Here is an 18054-nt window from a genome sequence, read left to right as displayed (position 1 = left end):
TTATTTAATACTGTAGCTTCATCGATAGTGTGCATAGTGTTTATTTCTCAAAAGGTTTAGATTTATCAACTTCTATTTACTAGGTGTTTGGTACTGCAAACCTTCGATGCCCTTTGATGGGAATGTAACATTTGAAGGAAATATTTACAAATAGAGAAAAAGCTTCTTACCAATGTTTTTCATCACTGAAATAATTAATGGGGAATTTGCATGTTTACCTTTTAAATATTTGGGTCTTATATGAGAATCCATTTTTTGCATAATGTTTATTAAAACACTGAGAATAGAAACTGCATCTATTTCTTGCATTGTTCTCACACAATTATGCTTTTTAACTGTAATCCTGTTAACACAGTTCTCATTGATTTCAGTGAATGGCCATTTGAAACCAATGGAAGAATTTATACAAAATAACTATATTTAAATATCTTGCAAATTTGTAATACAGCTAGAGATAAATAAAGCTGTACAAACGAAAACTCACCACTGATAATAATGTAGAGACAGAGATTGTTGGATATGTTTCCATCCCATGAAAGGAAAATGATTTAGGAGCTTGTTTTAAGTTTGTACTTACTTTGTTTCTTCTAAGTATGTTGAGTCAACAACTCGCTGTCTGAAAATTCACTGTTTTACATTCCAAATATACCTCAAATGTGGTAGTGTATGGAATATTACTTAAAGTAATGAAAATTATGAAAAACTACATTTGTTCATATTCAGTGCTAAGTCACTTGATGTTTTGTTTGATTTTGGCTTAGAATGTTGTATGCAACCAATCATTGTTCTTTATTCAATAAACAAACAAACAATACTTTAGCATATATTTAGGATAATGTATAACACCTGTCAAGTATATAATCCTTACAATCCAAGAATTCAAAAACTGGTTTTGTAGTGTTCTTTTGCTATATATATGATAAGCATTTCACGATAAAAAAAATACCTATTTTTAAAAAAGACATAAAGTAAGATGTATTTGTTCTTTATCTGTATCTTACACGAATCTTTGATTATTTCTATCTCTGAACAATATTTTCCTTCTTTTCTATAAAGACTTTTGTGTATACTTCATTTCTTAATAACTCAAAAGAGTTTATGGTATATGGTTCCTTAGGAGCACTATTTGTTTTATGGAGGTCAACTTTACTTTCGATCAGTTCTACTTCTACTATATTCTTTATTGGCCAAGTGTGATTGGACACACAAGGAATTTGTCACTGATGACAAATATACTTTCAGTGTACACAAGATCATAAGATACAACCAACAAAGTGATAGTCTAAAGATGCCAATGGGAGCAGGTAATAGGAAAGATGAGAAAGATAATAGTAATACAGCCCTGCTACATAGTTAAATATCCTTAGGCATAAGACAGTGCTGTGGAAATTAGGTGTTTAACAGAGTGATGGCATGGAGAAAAAAAACTTTTGTGTCTAATTGTTTTGCATGCAATGCTCTGTAGCGGCATTCCAAGGGGAGGAGCTGACAGAATTTATGTCCAGTATATGAGATGTCTGTCGCAGATATTTTTTCAGCCCCCTTTCTGACAGGCACAGGCTGGTTGTAATTGTTCTTTTTTCTGCAGTCTTAACTATTTTTATTTTTTTGTTTCTGTACCAAACCAGTTATAGAAGTACAAATTATTTCTCTGTAGAACTTTATCAGCAGCTCCTTGGGCAGTCTGAACTTTCTGAGTTGGCACAGGAAGAACATTCTTTGTCCTGCCTTTTTAATGATGGTTCTAATGTTAGGTGTCCATTTCAAGTCGTGGGATATTATAGAACCCAGAAACCTGAAACGCTCTACTGTTGATACTATGTTGTCTAATATTGTAAAAGGTGATATAGCAGAATCTAAAATCTATCATCTCTACAGCTTTATGTGTGTTCTGCTCTAGATTGTTCTGGCTACACCATAGGGCCAGTTGTTCAACCATCCATCTGTTCACAGATTCATCACCATCTTGAATGACACCAATGACTCTTGTATTATCTACAAACCTTAGTATTTTAACAGAGGGATCCTTTGAGATGCAGTCATTGGATATATAGAGAAAAGAGTAATGAAGAAAGCACACAATCCTGGGAGGCACCTGTGCTGATTCAACAGGTATTCAATATGATTTTACCTAGATGAGTCGGTTTAGAGAGAAGAATTTCTGGAATGATGGTATTCATCATCAAAATGATCCTTGCATAGATCCTTTGGGATTCAAGATGTTGTAAGATGTAGAGCTATACAAGAGTCCTCTTTGTAGACTTTGGTTCAGCATTCATATTGGACATTCTTCTAACTAAACTAAATCAGATAGTGGTACCTGAACACACTTGCAAGTGGATCACAAGCTTCCTAACAGACAGGAAGCAGCAGGTGAAGCTAGACAAAATCACATCAGATACCTTTACAATTAGCACAGGAGCCCCCAGAGCTTTGTGCTCTCTCCACTACTCTTCTCCCTATATACCAGCATCTGCATCTCAAACAATCCATCTGTTAAACTACTGAAGCTTTCAGATGATACAACAGTGATTGGACTCATTCGAGACAACAATCCACATTCAGATGAGAGGTTAAACAACTAGCCTCGTGGTGCAACCGGAACAATCAGGAACTGAACACACTCAAAACCGTAGAAATGGTGGTAGACTTTAGGAGAAATCTTCCCATACTACCACCTCTTACAATACTAGACAACACGATAACAGTAGTACATGATAAACTTCTCCTAAAACTAAAATCCTACGGCATTTCAGGACCCCTTCACAATTGGATAACTGCTTTCCTGTCAAACAGACAAGTGGTCAAAATTGGCAATGCTCTATCAAATCCCATCCCTGTCAAAAGTGGCGTTCCTCAAGGTAGCATTCTTGGACCAACGCTCTTCAAACTATACATAAATGATCTCTGTGACCATATCTCAAGTTATTGTGTCCTCTTTGCTGATGATGTCAACATCACCAACAATATTTAACACCACCAACAATAGTAATACCTTTCAAAAAGACCTTGATTTTATATCCAATTGGTCTAAAACTTGGCAACCTCAAATCTCAACCAGCAAATGCTCAGTCTTACATATTGGAAAAAAGAACCCAAACACTAAGTACAAGCTTAATGAACATTATCTTACAGATGACCTCCACCCTGTCAAAGACCTTGGAGTTTTCATATCAAATGATCTAAGTGCCAAAGCCCACTGCAACTATATAGCAAAAAAGGCTCTAAGAGTTGTAAACCTAATTCTGCATAGCTTCTTTTCCAAAAACTCTACACTACTAACCAGAGCATTCAAAACATTTGCCAGACCCATTCTTGAATACAGCTCATCTGTCTGGAATCCATACCACACCTCTGACATTAATACAATTGAACGAGTCCAAAAATATTTTACAAGAAGAGTTCTCCGCTCCTCTGTAAATAACAAAATACCTTATTCTACCAGACTTGAAATCCTGGGATTAGAGAACTTAGAACTCCACCGACTCCGACAAGACCTGTGTTTAACACACAGAATCATCTATTGCAATGTCCTTCCTATTAAAGACTTCTTCAACTTCAATAGCAATAATACAAGAGCAAACAACAGATTCAAACTTAATGTCAACCGCTTCAATCTTGATTGCAGAAAATATGACTTCAGTAACAGAGTTGTTAATGCTTGGAATACACTACCTGACTCAGCGGTCTTCTCTCCAACTCCTAAAAGCTTTAACCAAAAACTGTCTACCATTGACCTCACCCCATTCCTAAGAGGACTATAAGGGGCCTGCATAAGTGCACAAAAGTGCCTACCGTTCCTGTCCTATTGTTTCCTTTCAATATATGTTCCTGTATATAATGTTGTGACAAAATAAAAATAAAATAAAAATATAAAAATAATAACACAGTATCTACAGTACAGATTTTCAAATTTCTAGGTTCTATCATATCTCAAGACCTAAAATGGACACCTAACTTCAAAAATGTCATCAAAAAAGTATAACAAAGAATATTCTTTCTGCACCAACTCAGGAAGCTGTCCAAGGAGCTGCTGATCCAGTTCTACAGAGAAATTATTGAGCCTGTCATCTGCACCTCTATAACTGTCTGGTTTGATTCTGAAACCCAATAAGATAGACACGGACTTCAGAGGATAATTAGAGCTGCAGAAAAAAATATTACTCGTACTATTAGTCTTCTCATCGTTCCTATCACCCATCTCTTCCCACTTATGATTGCATGACTGTAACTTTGCTGCTTGTATCCTTACAATTTATATGGATATTGATTATTTCCTGGTTGCTTATTTGTACCCTATGACTATAATTAAGTTTTGTACCTTATGATTCTTGGTGAATGTATCTTGTCTTTTTATATAAACTGAGAGCATATGCTCCAGAGACAAATTTGTTGTGTGTCAGATCACACTTGGCCAATAAAGAATAAAGAATTCTATTCTATTCTATTCTATTCTATTCTATTCTATTCTATTCTATTCTATTCTATTCTATTCTATTCTATTCTATCCTATCCTATCCTATCCTATCCTATCCTATCCTATCCTATCCTATCCTATCCTATCCTATCCTATCCTATCCTATCCTATCCTATTTATATTGACCATCAATTGTGTTGTAAATGTTGTACCTTGATGAACGTATCTTTTCTTTTATGTACACTGAGAGCATATGCACCAAGACAAATTCCTTGTGTGTCCAATCACACTTGGCCAATAAAAAATTCTATTCTATTCTATTCTATTCTATTCTATTCTATTCTATTCTATTCTATTCTATTCTATTCTATTCTATCCTATCCTATCCTATCCTATCCTATCCTATTTTCACATCCTGGACATAAACTGTTTCAACTCCTACCCTCAAAATGACGCTATAGAGCACTGCACACCAGAACAACTAGACACAACTCCTACACAAGGTGTAGGAAAGTTTTTCCCCGAAGGCCATCACTCTGCTAAACAAATAATTCCCTCAACACTGTCAAACTATTTACTAAATCTGCACTACTATTAATCTTCTCATCATTTCCATCACCAATCTCTTTCCACTTATGACTGTATGACTGTAACTTTGTTGCTGGTAATCCTTATGATTTATATTGATATATTGACCATCATTTGTGTTGTAAATGTTGTACCTTGATGAAAGAATCTTTTCTTTTATGTACACTGAGAGCATATGCACCAAGACAAATTCCTTGTGTGTCCAATCACACTTGGCCAATAAAAAATTCTATTCTATTCTATTCTATTCTATTCTATTCTATTCTATTCTATTCTATTCTATTCTATTCTATTCTATTCTATTCTATTCTATTCAACTCTGCTCTACTCCACCCTACTCTACTCTATTGCAGTGTCATATTAACAGCGTCATCTGCCAATCTATTTGTTCAGTAGGCAAATTGCAAGCTATCTAGCAATGGATCCATGATGTTTTTTAGCACTAGACTTTCAAAAAATTTCATAACTACAGATGTCAGAGCAACCAGTCTGTAATCATTCAGCTCCTTGATGTAAGCCACTGGGATGATAGTAGAGCATTTGACGCAAGAAGGGACATAACACATTTCCAGTGATTTATTGATGATGCAGGAGAAGATGGGGACTAGCTGATCAGCAGGGACTTTCAAGCAAGAAGGAGCTACTCTGTCCAGGCCTAGTTCTTTTCCAGTCTTTTGTCTGTGAAATAGACCTTGCACCTCTTTTTCTAGGATCATCAGAGGTGGCGGGGAGCAGAGGGATGGAGTCAGGTGTAGGAAAGTTGGCTATGGTTGTTATATCTGAGATGGGGAGGGTATTTGACAGTAGGTCTTCAAACCTACAGTAGAATACATTTAGGTCATCTGCCAGTTGCTGATGACCTAAATTCCTTTAATTAAGGGATGTTGGCCCATGATGGAACAAAATGTAAGGGATGTTGGCTCATGTTACACAGCTGTTATACAAGCTGGGTGGTTGCTAGTTTGCTTCTGGATTCAATTCAAGGTGTTGGTTCCTACCTTTAAAGCCATTTCTGACATTAGTCCAGGTTATATGAATAGGATTGATTCATCACACTTGTGCTGGCAGAAGCAGCATGTTATGGACCCTGTTAATCAAGGAACTGCAACTGGAGGAATCCAAGAGAACTTTTTCTGCTACAGCTCCCACCTCATGCCCCTCCCCCAAAGGTGAGATCCTGACCCACCCTTTTGTCCTTTTTTTTCAAAAAACTTTTTATTTTTGCTTCTCATAAACATATTTACAGTCTTCTTTCCATCATTTTCCATTCATCCTATCTTTTAACTTTCATTTTTATTTTTAATTATTCGGGACTGCTCTTTTACCATTTACCCTTCTTTATTTTACCACAACTTTTCTCCTCCTCCCCTTCTCTTCCTTCCTCTAGCTCTTCCTACTTTCTTTGTTCTTCCCCTCCTTCTCTTTCCTACTTCCCCTTCCATCCCCTATTCCTCTCTACTTCCCTCCTTTCTAACCTTCTTTCCTACTCCTCTTCTGCTCCCTTTTCTTCCTTTCCTTTTCCCTTTCTTCTATCTCTTTCCTCTCCTCTCCCTTCCTCTCTCTCTATTCCTTTCCCTCTCTTTTGTTGTTTCCTTTTCAATTCAATCTGCAATGGTATTCAAGCAGCCTGTATTTCTATTCTCATTTCAGCTTTTTATTTGCTTAATAATTACATCTATTTCATCATTTATGTACATTTTTATAGTAGTCTCACTTTTTCCCTTTTACCCCCACTTCCCCTTTCTTCTCCCATCTTTCTCCTATCTATTTTATCTCCATACCTTTATTCACATTTCTTTTCTAACCAATCGTAAAATTTACCCCATGTCTTGAAATACATTGATTTCTCTTTATCTTTTATTCTCAGTGTTAATCTATTCATTTCTGCACATTCTAAAATTTTCTTTATAATTTCTCCTTCCAACGGGATTTTATTTGCTTTCCAATTTTGTGCAAATACAATTCTAGCCGTTGTTATTATATGAATAATCAAATATATATCTTCTTTACTATAATTCTCCATAATATTCCCAATAGAAATATCTCTAGTCTTAACTCTATCTGTTGCTGTAACATTTCGCTTCTTTGCACGATCACCACATATGATAATATGACACCGGCAATTGGTGACATCTCCAACACTTAGCTGATTTATCTTTAAACATCTTAGCTAATCTTTCTGGTAGCATATACCATCCATAAAACATCTTATACAGATTTTCCTCATACCTTTTGTCCTTCTGAAAGGGTCTGAAGTCCTGGCTTTGCTAATTGGACTGAGATAACACCCCAGCTTCTTCCCATATATATCTTTCTCCCTTCTTTGCTTTGTTCATTCTTAAGTAAATTTTAGTATTAACATTTATTATTTTAATGTTTTATCTTGTTGTTAGAGCCACTTCTAGGCAAGATGGGTGGCCTATAAGTTTAACAGACAAACAAACAAATAAATAAAACAGCTTGTTTTTAAAAATTCAGTAAGGTATTCCTCCAAATGTACACTTACATCACAGGAATATTAAAATGGGACCTAAAGCAGAATATTATTATACAAATATTACTATGTTCTGCCTACTTGGTTAGTCATGCTATTCCCCATAGAATGACATTCTCACCCAGCATCTGCCAACTTTTTACCTTTTCATGTAACCATTATTTTGTATTCTGTGCCCAAAAATGTACTCAACCTCATCCAGGTATTCTGAGGTGTCTACTCCTATCCCCAAAATAATTTAAACAATTTTACTATATTTCTGCAAAATGTGGTGTTCAATTCAATTTATACCTCCTATCGTTTGTATGAATGATAGCACACATAATATTTGCGTGGACTGGTTAAACAATGGGAAGATAGCAAGCATCTGTAGCAAATTTTTACTGTGAATTCACACTTCTAAAGGAAGTGTCCTTATTCATGGCTCATGTTGTCTGCATTTCCAGGTTATTATTACTCTACAGCAACCCTTTTCATCTTGGTGCCATCCAGTTATGTTGGATTGTCTTTCCCATCAGATCAATCAGGTATTGCTGAGTCTGAGTCAAACATACCTGGAGGGCATCATTTAGAAAAGGCTATTTTAAGGTTATGAAGTAGCAACAGGATATGTAGGAAGGCAGAATACTTCACTACATTGTGAAGGCCTGAATAGTAAATTGAATAGGAACATGGCAAATGTGGTAGGTTGAGGGAAGGTGGTCCCTACAGTTATATTTATACATATCTTGATTTTTAAAATACATCATTCTCTGTTTTGGACAGTGTCAGTTTAAGTTATCTAAGCAATTACTCTTTACTTCTAAAGATGAAATAATAAGATATTGCACAAACTGTTCAAAACATCATAGTCTGGAGGAACAAGGTAACAAGGTTGTACATGCTTCCATTAAAACTAAATGTTAAAAAGAGTAAAAAGCACATCATGTTAGTATAGTTGATGCCACTCTCACCCTTGTTCTTTTTTATTGCCAACTTTTCTGTCTATCTTGAGAAGATGATAGCTAACTATTGACTTTGTACTTTCTAGTAGGAAGAAGCAGCTGTTGAAATGCACTCTCTGAACTTTCTTTTCCAACTAACCTATTTCAGATTCAGCCCACATACTAGGTCCAGTTCTGCCTATTTTCTGGTGTGCATTTCCTAAAACCTTTGCATCTATTTAGCATTTTCATTTATCTAACAAGTAACTGATCTCTGGAGTGCTCCCGAATGTCAACCATTCTCATGAATAGAGTTGCAGTCTGCTCTGTGGATATTGCTATGATTGACATGTTGGTAACAATCCATCATAGAGCATTATTCTTCTTAGCTCTCTTTGCTTTAAACTCAGTTTAAGTATTTAAAGAGAAAGTCAACTACATAACTTTTCACCCTGCTTGCTCCTTATATTTTTTAAAAGAAACTATCTGAACATGATGGAACTAAAAAGAAAAACAAAGTTATTAAAATTACCTGCTAAGCTTTGTAACACACACAGAGTATGGTAATTAAGCTAAATAAACTGTACCAGTAACAAAATCTAATACAATGTTCAAGGAAAAGTTTTCTTACTGCAAAGTTGTCTCTTCTAGCTTTTTAAATAGCCCATATAACCCAAATATTAAATCAAAAGTCTATAAACTAATAGGATATTTGGGAATCTTTTTTTTTCTTCCATTCAATTGTATCTGATTCTTGGAAATCAGCTTTGGCTTTGTCAAATCCCTGTAATTTCTAGGAAAGTTTTTCAGAAGTGGCGTGCCATTTACCTCTTTCCTAAGGCTGAGGGAAAGTGACTAGCCCAAAATCCACCAGCTGGTTTAGTGGATTAGAACTTATGGTCTTCCCAGTTTTTAGCCTGATGCCTTAACCATTACAACAAACCGGCTCTCAATGCTACACTTTAGAGAGGAATATTTTAATGTCTCAGTTGTATTCCACCAACCTAGCAGCTTCACACATTTATTTCAGCATGGTTATCAAAATAGATTCTAGACCAGAACAAAGCTGCTTTAGTAATGGTGGGGGATAATCTTTTACAGAAAGATAAGATTGTGGCAATGTTAGCTTTACTTGATCTTTTATAACAATATAATTCAGAAAATTATACTCTTTAGAAAATAAAGCAAAAAATTGGGAACATCTGTGGTGGTTCTGTGATTTGTGCTCTTGTTCCAGAAGATGGTATTAGACAATAGCTGTTTTAGCTTCTTGGTAGTAATGATAAAGGGTACTACTGACGGATCCCCTACAGTCCCCAGGCTACCATGCAATCACTAGAAATCAGTATCAAGGAATCTGTAGAATGGATTTTCAAGAAAAATGTCATCATCATTCAAAATTTTCCCTTTTAATTCAATTAAGATTTTGTCATATTATTTTATACATTAGACCAGCTAAAACACAATTCAAATATAAGGAATTGTTTATTGAAAAATACTGTTGTGTGATTTAACAGCTACAGTGTATACCTGAGAATAACACATTTCTCAAAAGTCTTGCATGCAGAGGGGCTGTTCAAAGAATCAATTTGATTCTATTCCTGATTCCAAGCAGTAGCTATGACAAGGAAATATTTTACCATATTAGTTTTGCTCATAAACAAATTTTACCCATTCTAATATTATATCCTTGTATATATGCCATAACTTCTAAACTGTAGTATAATTATTAATTTATAGACTCAGATAATTCAGCTGTCCCAGTATGTAACTGTGGTGAAGATGATCCAGGGCTCTTTTCTGTTCCACCTTGGTCAGTGGAGCCTGGAGGTAACAGATTTTCTTAAAAAATTTTTTAATAGGTTACATGCAGAGGTGGACTGCTGCCAGTTTGGACTAGTTCGCCCATACCGGTAGTTCCGACCACTGGCTGGGCCCACCCACCCACCCCATTGCTATCCCATCCTATATAGCTCACTCTCTGGCTCACTCGCCCTACCCATGCAACCCAGCTGATTTCTGCGCCTTGCCGCTCTACTCACCACAGCTGCTGGAAGCTGCATGCATGAAATCGCCATGTGTTTGAAGCCAGGCGCAAGCACAAAAGGCACTCACTAACTCACAGTTTTGGTTCTCAACTAGGCAAACCGGTTGTTAAATTATGTGAAGCCCACCTCTGGTTACATAGCCATTTCCACCCAATTTTAACTCTGTGGAATATCTATGGAATATTTGTTAGCCTTGTTATAGTTTCTGACCTTCTTAGAGGTATAGTTAATATTCAATAAAATTGGAATTTATGGAAGAATTGCCAGAGGAATTGCAGGAGCCACACAATATGCCTTTTTAATTATTAAAGCTTTATCTTTATCAGGTAACTAAATCAATAAGCTGCAATGGTTTACAAAATATGGTTATTTTTTATTTTAATATAGGATTGTGCTCTGACATTATTTTTATTCTATTGCAGTTTTATTACTTTTAACCAGGCACTTCAACATCCATTCATCAAAAAGAAAATGACAGAAAATGACAGAATAAATGATTATTTGGCAGAATGCATTTGTTAGTGTCAGGCAAGATAGTGTCAGAAAATGTTATGCTGTGTTCAAACTACCCTACCTTTCATATCAAACCGAAAAAAAATTATTTGTAATTAGTCTGGCACAATATTTGATTTCCAAATATTAACCATTTTCCATGTTTGCAGACCGGGTTACTTACGGGACCGTCTTCTGGCACTGAATGCCTCCCACCGGCCCATGCGCTCTCACAGGGACTGGCGACGCCCAGGGGAAGGGCCTTTTCTGTGGGGGCTCCCACCCTCTGGAACGAGCTTCCCCCAGGACTTCGTCAACTTCCTGATCTTCGAACCTTCCGCCGCGAGCTTAAGACACATCTATTTATTTGCGCAGGACTGGACTAGATTTTTTAAATTTTAAATGTTTAAATGTTTAAATTTGGTTTTAAATCGGGATTTATTATTTATATTTCTATTTTAAATATTCGGCCTATATAATAAGTTTTTTAGATTAATGTTTTACTTTGTATATTTATGTGTTTTTATATGGCTGTACACCGCCCTGAGTCCCTAGGGAGATAGGGCGGTATAAAAGTATGAATAATAAATAAATAATAAATAAATAAAGCAAATTCTTTATAGTATCATATTACAGGCTATAATATGCATTTTGATTATATATACAGGAATATCACATCATACACTTCATGTTGACTAGAAAATATGGAAATATATGAGAAAGCTGATATTAGTCTAGAAATGGAAAACAGATGCTAGTAATCTGTGGATGGACTTTTTTGATCTTGGGTATATAGCTGGACTCTACAACCCTTAGGACCTTTGCACTACATATATTATTCCACAAAATAACTTCAGTTCAGTACCAATCACTTATATCTATGCAATAGAACGTAGAAAGACAAAGTACAAAGAAAAGTTTGAATTATATAAGCCTCTAAGATTTTATTTTTTCTTGTTGTGGTTCCTACATTTATTTAGATTACAGCTATCTCAAGTAAAAAAACAGTAATGGTAGATTATTTTGCCTAATAGATTATCACAGCATAATTCATTGTGATAATTCATTGTGATAATCTTTAAAATAAAAGTTCTGGAACATTTTTCTTTCCTACTTCCTTTTATTCAACCATAACAAGATCTATGATTTGGGAAAATTCAAGCATATACTGTGACTTGCAAAATAAAATTCTGGTGTTATAAGCTTACTGACATTTACATCAACAAGAATTGATGTAGCAAAACACCCCATATGCCACATACTGTTAATTTAGCTTGAATATCACTATAATGCCAACTGCTTAAAGAGAGTATGATTGACTTTCTCACCACAATGAATAATTGAACTTTCAATAGCAACACAAGACAGACTATACCACTTAACTTGCTTAAAATTCAAAGGTATTTTTCATAAACATGGCTAATTTGAATGTAATGCTTTTCTCTAATGATGTTTAACTTTTAAACAATATATATTCTAGGAAGATGTTAACACATAATCTGTATTTAGATTACACTATTACAACAGTGACATACTTAAACAGTCAAGATTAAATTAGAAAACAGTGAGACAATGATTTTGATCCCAATTTCTTCTACAACTGAAGGAAAAATATGTGCTTCTTGTAATACATTATAGTGATCAGAGATGGCTTTGGGGCATTCCACATTATTCAAATAGTATATGGCACGGTGCTTAAATCTGGCCCATGGAGCTGGCCTGGAAATAGCAATTACAATTAAAGAAATGTGTAACATTCCTAATTCACTGTTATTTCCTTTGAACACTTGGAAGACCAAAAATTTTCCTTAGAAGAACAATAAACAAGTAATTACATCCACCCATCTGCTCATCAGAAAAAAAAAATTGAACTGGCTATCATTTCTGAATTGATAGTGCTTACCCACAGCATTTGAACTATGGTGCTGGGAAAGAATTCTGCAAGTCTCTTGGACTGCAAGGTGATCAAACTGGTCAGTCCTAGAGGAGATCAACCCTGACAGCTCTTTAGAAGGCCAGATCCTGAAGATGAAACTCAAATACTTTGGCTACCTAATGAGAAGGAAGGACTCACTGGAGAAGAGCCTAATGCTGAGAATGATTGAGGGCAAAAGAAGAATGGGACGACAGAGAATGAGAAGGCTGGATGGAGTCAGTGAAGCAGTCGGCATGAACTGCAAGGTGATCAAACTGGAGGTCCAGCCGTTCAGAGGCTGATCGGACACTAGTTAGATCCTATACCAGGACCTACCTAGTGGCACTGAGGGAAGCGAGGCGTTCCTACGCCTCCTCCCTCATTGCGTCGGCAGATAACCGCCCAGCTGCCCTGTTTCGGGTGACCCGCTCCCTCCTTCACCAGGGGGAGCGGGATGACCCGTTGCGGGGACGTGCTGAGGAGTTTAACGGTTATCTATACGATAAAATCGTTCAGCTTAGGGACGGTCTGGACCAAAATTGTGGCGATTCAGACGAGGTATCTGAGGGCGGTCTTGGTGATGTTGTGTGGGATGAGTTTGACCCTGTGACTCCCGAGGACATGGACAGGTTGCTGGGTAGATTGAATGCCACCACGTGTTTACTGGACCCGTGCCCCTCCTGGCTGGTGCTGGCCACTCAGGAGGTGACACGAGGCTGGCTCCAGGGGATTACGAGCGCTTCCTTGTTGGAGGAGTCTTTCCGGCCGCCTTGAAAGAGGCGGTGGTGAGGCCCTCCTCAAGAAGCCTTCCTGGACCCGGCTGTTTTAGGTAATTATCGTCCGGTCTCCAACCTTCGCTTGGCGAAGGTTGTAGAAATATGGTGGCATATCAGTTTCCCCTGCACCTGGAGGAAACTGTCTATCTGGACCTGCTCCAGTCCGGCTTCCGACCGGTTACAGCACTGAGGCGGCTTTGGTCGCGTTGGTGGATGACCTCTGGAGGGCCAGGGATAGGGGTTATTCCTCTGCCCTGGTCCTATTAGACCTCCCAGCGGCTTTTGATACCATCGACCATGGTATCCTGCTGCGCCGGTTGGGGGGGTTGGGAGTGGGAGGCACCGTTTATCGGTGGTTCTCCTCCTATCTCTCCGACCGTCGCAGACGGTGTTGACGGGCAGAGGTCACCCCGCGGCGCCTCACTTGTGGGTGCCGCAGGGCCGATTCTCTCGCCTTCTGTTCAACATCTATATGAAACCGCTGGGTGAGATCATCAGTGGCTTTGGTGTGAGGTACCAGCTGTCGCTGATGACACCCAGCTGTACTTTTCACACGGGCCACCCCAATGAAGCTATCAGTGCTGTCCCGGTGTTTGGAAGCCGACGGGTCTGGATGGGGAGAAACAGGCTCAAGCTCAATCCTCCAAGACGGAGTGGCTGTGGATGCCGGCATCCCGGTACAGTCAGCTGAGTCCGCGGCTGACTGTCGGGAGCGAGTCATTGGCCCGATGGAGAGGGTGCGTAATTTGGGCGTTCTCCTGGATGCGGCTGTCTTTGAAGATCATTTGACGGCCGTCTCCAGGAGAGCTTTCCACCAGGTTCGCCTGGTGCGCCAGTTGCGCCTTTCTAGACCGGGATGCCTTGTGCACAGTCACTCACGCCCTTGTGACGTCTCGTCTGGACTACTGCAATGCTCTCTACATGGGGCTCCCCTGAAGGGCATCCGGAGGCTGCAGTTGGTCAGAATGCAGCTCTTGTGGTGATAGAGGAGCCCTCGTGGCTCCCGAGTGACACCTATCCTGCGCAGGCTGCACTGGCTACCTGTGGCCTTCGGGTGCGCTTCAAGGTGTTGGTGAGCGTCTTTAAAGCGCTCCATGGCATAGGGCCGGGTTACTTACGGGACCGCCTGCTGCTACCAAATACCTCTCACCGACCCGTGCGCTCTCACAGAGGGACTCCTCAGGGTGCCGTCGGTAGCGACAATGTCGTCTGGCGACACCCAGGAAGGGCCTTCTCTGTGGGGCCCCGCCTCTGGAACGAACTCCCCAGGACTTCGTCAACTTCCGGACCTCCGAACCTTTCGCCGCGAGCTCAAAACTTATTTATTTATCTGCGCTGGACTGGGTTAGTTTTTTAAGTTATGGGTTTTTAAATGGGTTTTACTTCCAAATTTTAATTATGGCCAATTTAAATAAGTTTTTTATTAGTATTTTAATTGTATGTATTGTGCATTTTACTTGGCTGTGAACCGCCCTGAGTCCTTCGGGAGAAGGGCGGTATACAAATTTAAATAATAAATAAATAAATAAATAAAATAAGAATTCTGCAAGTCTCTTGGACTGCAAGGTGATCAAACTGGTCAGTCCTAGAGGAGATCAACCCTGACAGCTCTTTAGAAGGCCAGATCCTGAAGATGAAACTCAAATACTTTGGCTACCTAATGAGAAGGAAGGACTCACTGGAGAAGAGCCTAATGCTGAGAATGATTGAGGGCAAAAGAAGAATGGGACGACAGAGAATGAGAAGGCTGGATGGAGTCAGTGAAGCAGTCGGCATGAACTTAAATGGACTGTGGGGGATGGTAGAAGACAGGAAGGCCTGAAGGAATGTTGTCCACTGGGTCAAGATAGGTTGGACATGACTTTGCGATTAACAACAACAACAACAACTAACAGCATCAGATAGAAATGATAAAGCTTATATTTTAAATAATGGATTTGGGGTTTTATTCTATTTTTGAATTTCAATATATTGTCCAATTACCAGCTAATGAAAAAATGTGTTTGTAATTGGAAATGTAATTGTAATTGGAAAATATTGGCATTATAAATGACTCTTAATTTTTAGAATAATTACAAATATTAAACAAGAAAATCTGAATTTTTTGTAAAAAAAATATAATTAAATAATTAATAAAAATCAAGTAAATTTTTTTTACTTTATGCCTTTTTTTTCAATTGAGAAAAAATCAAGTTGCAAACATGAATGTAGCCACACTAAAGAACAAAAACATAATGTTTATGAGTATATAGGAAACATCCAACTAATTTTTAAACCAAATATATTTTATAAACAGGAAAATATTTTCCCTTTCAGAATAAACCCCAACTTTATACGTTCAAAAATACAAACTGATTTAGGAAGGTATCTGATTAAACTAAAACTTCTATCTTTACTAAGTTTGAATTTATTTTAAAAGAGCTTTTGTAAACATCTTCTAGTAGATCTACCATCTAAAGATGTAAGAACATAATAGACCTTGAAAAGTGAGACATCTTTGAAATTGATTATCATTGAATGGAAAACCATCAGGTAATACTATGATTGCAGGATATTAAAATTAAAAAACATTCTTAGAAACAGACAATAGTAAATGAAAGGAAAACTATGTGAGCCTATCCATGAAGTCACCAAGCGCTGAGATCAACTTGGAGATGTTATTTTTACTATTTTAGTAAGCTCAGAGATCTTTTCTGAATTGGGGTAAAAGATAAAATAACTTTTAAGAGAACTGAAAGGTGTAAGCACCAAACACCTTTATTACTTGTAATTAATATAAATATGTTAATCTTTAAGCTGAATATTTCAGTTTTCCTGAACTCCTTTATTTCTGCACTATTATTTTTGTAAGCATATGAAGTACACCTGCCAGAAATAGCCTCTTCTCTTGATGAAGTTGATATAATATATTCTGCAGAGGAAGTAAGGCTTTGTTCATTTTAAAACCAAGGTTTTGGATAATTAGTTATGAATTATGTTATTCAATTAGGCATTTATTTATCCTGAACTATGTCTGCAATGAAAGCTAATGGAAAAAGAGGCAGAATAACATATTCATCTGAGGGAATTTTTTAAATTTTTGTTTTAATTTTTATGCCTTGAAAAATTTGATATTCTTGAACATTCCAATGTTGTAATGTTCAGTTCCAATGTTCCTGAACATTCCCTTTGTAAAAAAGGGATTTTAATTATAGATTGCATGCCCATCTGCTTAAAACAATGCATCTATTGGTTGAACAGAATAGAATACTTTCTTTGGTTAAATACATAAAGAATTTGTCTCTGCAGAAGCTCTCAGCGTACATATAAAGCAACAAAATAATGATAATCAAAATAATAATAACACCAATAAAAGGAGTGAATAAAAAGATATTGAGGTTAAAGAATTGTCTGATTAAATATTGATTTACAGTAGAAATAATCTTTAAAGGCACACAACTCTCCAACTTCTGCCAATCTATTTGCATTCTGATGCTACACAAGTAAATAGACTAAATGTGACTTTTTTTAGGCAACTGACCCTGGATAGATACAACATTGTTCCTTCCTAAATCCTGGAGCAAAAACTATATTTTATGTTCTTCCGCTTTAAAGCTCTCTTCACATTCCAAGAAACGATACAGATAAAGCATGAGGATTAAGAATGTTACACTTATTAATTCCTCATGCATAGCATTTTCAATGAAAATGGAAAATGGAATGGAAAAAAGAATCCGTAGGTAATCTTCAATTAACAAAGGAAAACTAATAGTTAAAAAAGTTTCAGGCATGCTTTATAGTTTATATGAATCTGGAGAAGCTGTAACAGCTACATGAAATAAATTATTTATGCATCCAGGTAGAACTGAGTTAGTCAAAAACAAATCAATGCACCCTGCTAGTAGTAATAAGGAGAGGAGGCAGAAACTATAGTAAAATCTACCATTATCAGGAAGAAAAACTTCATGTTTTGAAATTTATTTTTGACAACTTTATTTTTGATAACTGAAAAAAGGGACATTTAATAAATTGGTAATTAATTAAAAAAACAATTTACAAAATAATACATTTAAAATGAAAAAAGAAACAATGAGATAAGAAATGGGAAGAAGAGGTTTTTCTTGTATTGTTAAAAAAAATGATAAGTTATTGTGTAAAGTAAAAGACTATTATATTGATTTACTGGTTTAAAGGAAAGTCATTTATTTATCTATTTTTTCCTATAAATTTTTTCTCTTTCCCCCTTTTTCTCTCTGTATTTTTTATTTTTTCAATTTTTCTTAATTTGTATTAATTTTTTATCTGTTTTTAAACTTCAATAAAATTATTAGATAAGGAAAACATTTTAAAAGCAGCATTTCAGCATAGAAAACTCAAACCAATTTTTCTCAAATTTCTTTCTAATTTTCATTTAAAATAGTA

General features: G+C 36.7%; 1 protein-coding gene and 1 long non-coding RNA gene across 6 annotated transcripts in view; one reads left to right on the top strand and one right to left on the bottom strand.

Moving 5' to 3' along the window:
- Positions 1 to 11425, top strand: part of LOC131196643 (uncharacterized) — a 114320-nt gene extending 102895 nt beyond the window's left edge. The window contains exon 3 of the long non-coding RNA XR_009154792.1: positions 11133 to 11425. This is a non-coding gene — a long non-coding RNA (uncharacterized LOC131196643). The remainder of the gene's footprint in view (positions 1 to 11132) is intronic.
- The window catches only part of ELMO1 (engulfment and cell motility 1), a 499623-nt gene that overhangs the window by 87994 nt on the left and 393575 nt on the right, over positions 1 to 18054 (bottom strand). The window lies entirely within an intron of this gene.

Source organism: Ahaetulla prasina, chromosome 4 (assembly GCF_028640845.1).
Source record: "Ahaetulla prasina isolate Xishuangbanna chromosome 4, ASM2864084v1, whole genome shotgun sequence".
Lineage (NCBI taxonomy): Eukaryota > Metazoa > Chordata > Lepidosauria > Squamata > Colubridae > Ahaetulla > Ahaetulla prasina.
Note: the sequence above shows the minus strand (reverse complement) of the source record. Positions and strands in the feature narration are given on the sequence as shown.